Genomic DNA, 4328 nt, shown 5'->3' with positions numbered 1-4328 from the left:
TCCGAATTCTTACTGCATCTCTCAATTCATTGGTGTTACTGCAAAATGCCAATTAAAGCTACTTTTTTTTCAACTTGTTAAGACTCATCAAAAGTACAAGGGTTATAATTTGGTTGCTCTCCCAATTTTATCAATAAAACAAAACTATTAACAACTTTCATACAAGAATATAACGGAACTATATATAAACTACTGTCATACAAAGAGAGACGAAGGATACCAAAGGGACATTCAAACTCATAAGTCGAAAATAAACTGACAACGCAAGTGGTAGGTTAAGCTAGCTGTAAAACCAGGTTTAACCTATCATTCGCTTCGGGAAATCATATACCAGGAACATGACATTGTTTTCCCGTCGTTTCGTCGCTTGATATAGTCTAACAATTGATTTTGTCAGGTTTTATGGACTTCTCTTTTTTTAATTTACCTTGGAGTTCGGTATTTTTGTTAATATGTTTTGGTACGACAGACGCCCGTTTCGTCTACATAAGACGCATCAGTGGTGCTCAAAACAAAACAGTTGTAAGGCCTACTTGAATGCGAAGTTGAAGAATATTAAAAATCGAAGAAAGTTTTGAAAAGTTGTACCATGGCTAAGGTAATCTATGCATGGGGGGAAAACTCGCTCTTCAGTTAAGTCATTGTTGAGAGCAGTTGTGGTATTACTGTTAATAAATTATATGAAGCCTTCAGATTAAAGGAGATTTGAGGGTAAACTTTATTCAGGCAACATTGCAACAAGACATAATACACAAAGTAGACTCCCAGTGTTAAACAGTGAACAAACGTGATGACTAGATTCATGATGTGGAATGGAGGGCTAAACTTGTTGATGTTTACAGGTACATAGCATATCACAGGACTAATCTAGTACAAGAGCCTCTACCTGCAAATTAATCTATCCAAACCTAAAATAAAACCAAATGGAAATATAATACTATTTCAAGAACACACAATGTTGTGAACAGTCCATAGTCTGTTAGTAAATTTGATTTAAATCTAGACTACAAAAGATTTTATTTTTAATATATTATGCAAAATAAAAGATCTCAAATGTGCATTAAAATAGTCAAAGTCGAGGAACAGAAAATATCACGGACAAAAGCAAGGCAAAATGAAAACGACACCCATAAACATTTGCACGAATAATCTGAAGATTGAGCACCACGAACCACACATTGTATGTCGCAGGACAATTGAAATCCGTTACAACTTTATGTACGGAGAAAGAATGGCGGGATTGAGTTTGCGACACATAAAATATATCATTGGTGCTCTGTTACACCGACGTGAAATAAAAATTAGCGAAAAAAATACAAAAAACCCTAAAAAAATATATTGATGGATTTAACAACGATAGTTTAACTAAAATCTTTGTAAATATATGAATGGTGCAATGTATAAATAGAAGCTTGTCCACCAAACGACATTTCTTAAAGTTTCGCATAACTCAAAAATATGATGTTGTGGCAAACACACAAAAGTGATGAAGAATATTATTGTAATTGTTTCAAAGAATTGATCTGGAGTTTACAAAGTCCGGTTTATGATCATTTAAAAAAATAAATGAACACGAAATTGTCCTCAATAATACAAGGCCGTCTATGACAATGATCTATAACAACAGACATCACACTCAGAGTATCAAAATAAAACAATACAAAAAACAACAATCAAAACTGTTCGAGATCATTAATAACTTTTACCGGGTGAAGTGAGCCATGTTTCAATTTAGTAAAATATCCTTTTCTATGCATGCACGATAATTTTTAATCGAAACCACCATTATAGATCATGCTTATACCGAAGTACTGATTAATGGACGTGGACGATTTGTAAACTTTATAAACAAAACAAACCTGATAGTGTTCGTGTTAAGAAATACATGACATCTGATTGAATTTTATATCATTAAATCAGTGTTGTTATATATACTTTTTTTTTGCAATCGCTTCAAATATTCTGTATTATATATAAAGGCCAGGCTCTTAATGGTTGGCCCCGTAGAAATCAGTCAAAGGCAAAATATGTTCTTTTATCTCGCAGTTACTAAGTACCTACTAAGTACTTCTCAACAATTATGTAATATCCCTTGTGTTTATATAGGATAAAACTGCAAATGTGTTTCAATTACCATTCAAGTGCACTTTCAATATTTGAACATGAAAAGTCGAATGTATTGACATTTACTTTATATGTTGTTGCTCTTCTAATCAGGTGTAATCATGAAAGAATTTAACTCTTGTATAGGTTAATGTGGGTTGAACTTTGGAATGTGAAAATATATATAATATTGAATTTTTGTTATCTCCCGATGACTTTTTAGGATTGATGCTTATTGTCTCCTCTAAAAGTTTATATTGATGTATACAATAGAAATATTGAGGAAAGGGGTCACTTCTATTCTGTCTTTTTGTATGGTATTAGTCAAATGCATATTATCTGTTATCATGTAAAAGCTACTTAAAGTCTCCCCATGCAGGAACAGTGCACAAGTTCCCGAAGTTGCCACTATAAACCGCTCTTTTAAAATGAGAATAAAATTATTGAAATTTGATGCGTTCGACGCACTTTTTTTGGATTTTACCTTCCTTGGGAACGTTTAAATCTTGAAAGCCAAGGATGTATAAATACTTAAAAACTAATATCTGATGTTTAGGACCGTCTTACTTTTGTGATAAATTATCAATTTTTACCTTACATTTACCTTTAAGGTAATGTAAAAGCAGTTAAGATGAAGAGTACAAAAAATAGGATGAATATTACGACACACTAATTTTTCAAAATATTGTCACGACGGAACACAAAGTATTAGAGCAAACATAGACAGGCACCCCCTACATACAAAACATCCAAAATATGAACCTATCCTACCTACAAAACATGTACATCAATCCTTTGTTGATCTTTTCTTCTTAAAATAGATAGAACTGAATAAAACATACGTATACTTGTGGTTTTGTTGTATGGTTAGTTCAATAAAACATATATTTATGCAATTATATATATATCTTATACATATAAACCCTGTCACAATGTCATCATGCAATTACAAACTTATTACAAAATGAAAACGTAATAACAGTTTATGGTGAATGTTTAATAATACTTTCTATGAACTATTGTATATACCAACAAACTGCACACCATTGCATTTATTCTGCCAGCAGGATACACAAGTTTTCAGAAAACAATGAATACATTGTGTTTACATGTTGGGATGTTGTATTTATTGTTTATCGTGAATTAATAAAAAGAAATTGGCATTTGAGTATTTACTTTTCGCAGTTTAGCTTCAGTATGTTTATAACAATTATTTCAGTGTGAACAAAATCAAAATTATAGTATGCACAAAATGAAATGTGAAGTTTACGTCAGTGAAACTGTACCCAAGGCTGATTTGGTTATAGAGATATTGTCACATTGGTCTACTTTCAACCGACAGTTAAATCCTTGCCAAAGTGAAAACTTCGTTTGGCTGTGCGGGATGTATAAATACGCGGCCACGTCCGATCAAAATGGGGACGTTAAATCTGATGCATCGTGTAGAGAGACTGCCACGTTCTCTAGTAGAAGAACAAATGATATGAGGTATCCATCCATGACACAAAATCAGTATGTGAACAGGAAAAACACAAAAAGCAAAGGAACAGCGCTTTTATTGCTGTTATCCATCTCAGAGTCACAGTGAGGCCTTTAATTTTCAAGTTAAAGAGTCCTTGCAACAACTCTTTGAAAGGGCCCATAGGTGGTCTGTTGCAATCCAAAATGTCTGCCCCTATTCGTACTGCTGTTTTCTAGAGACAACCCCAGTTTCCTGTCCTTCATCCCTGTCGTCTCAACTTGTAGAACCCAACTATTGTAATAATTATGAATAGTTTCAAGACCTCAAAATTCATAATTTTATTGCCACTGAACGTCAAGAGAACAACCATCATTCAATCAATTAAAGAAAATGCAATAAAAAGACACAATATCCATAGACACCATTAGATCATCTTATGGTCAATAACAATAGAAAAGGGTATAATGAACATGCTAGGTCTAATTTGAACGCGTCTAGAAAAGTAACAAATATATTCCCTTAATTTCATTAAACAACAGTGCAGGAAGATATCTTTTTTTTCCCAGAATTAACATTTAGAAAAAATGAAAGAAACATTTTAGTCTTGTTTCAAACTAATATTGTCAGAAGTGATATTAACCACCAAAAATACCATATGCAGTGATTTAACAAGAACAGTCGTCATTAAAAATAGAACCTAATATATAATTGTTACTGCTAATAACGCACGCTTCTTGGTGAAATATGTTTAGATAAGCTCTTG

The sequence above is a fragment of the Mytilus californianus genome, unplaced genomic scaffold (genome assembly GCF_021869535.1).
Source record: "Mytilus californianus isolate M0D057914Y unplaced genomic scaffold, xbMytCali1.0.p SCAF_19, whole genome shotgun sequence".
Classification (NCBI taxonomy): Eukaryota; Metazoa; Mollusca; class Bivalvia; order Mytilida; family Mytilidae; genus Mytilus; species Mytilus californianus.
This window is presented reverse-complemented; position numbering follows the sequence as displayed.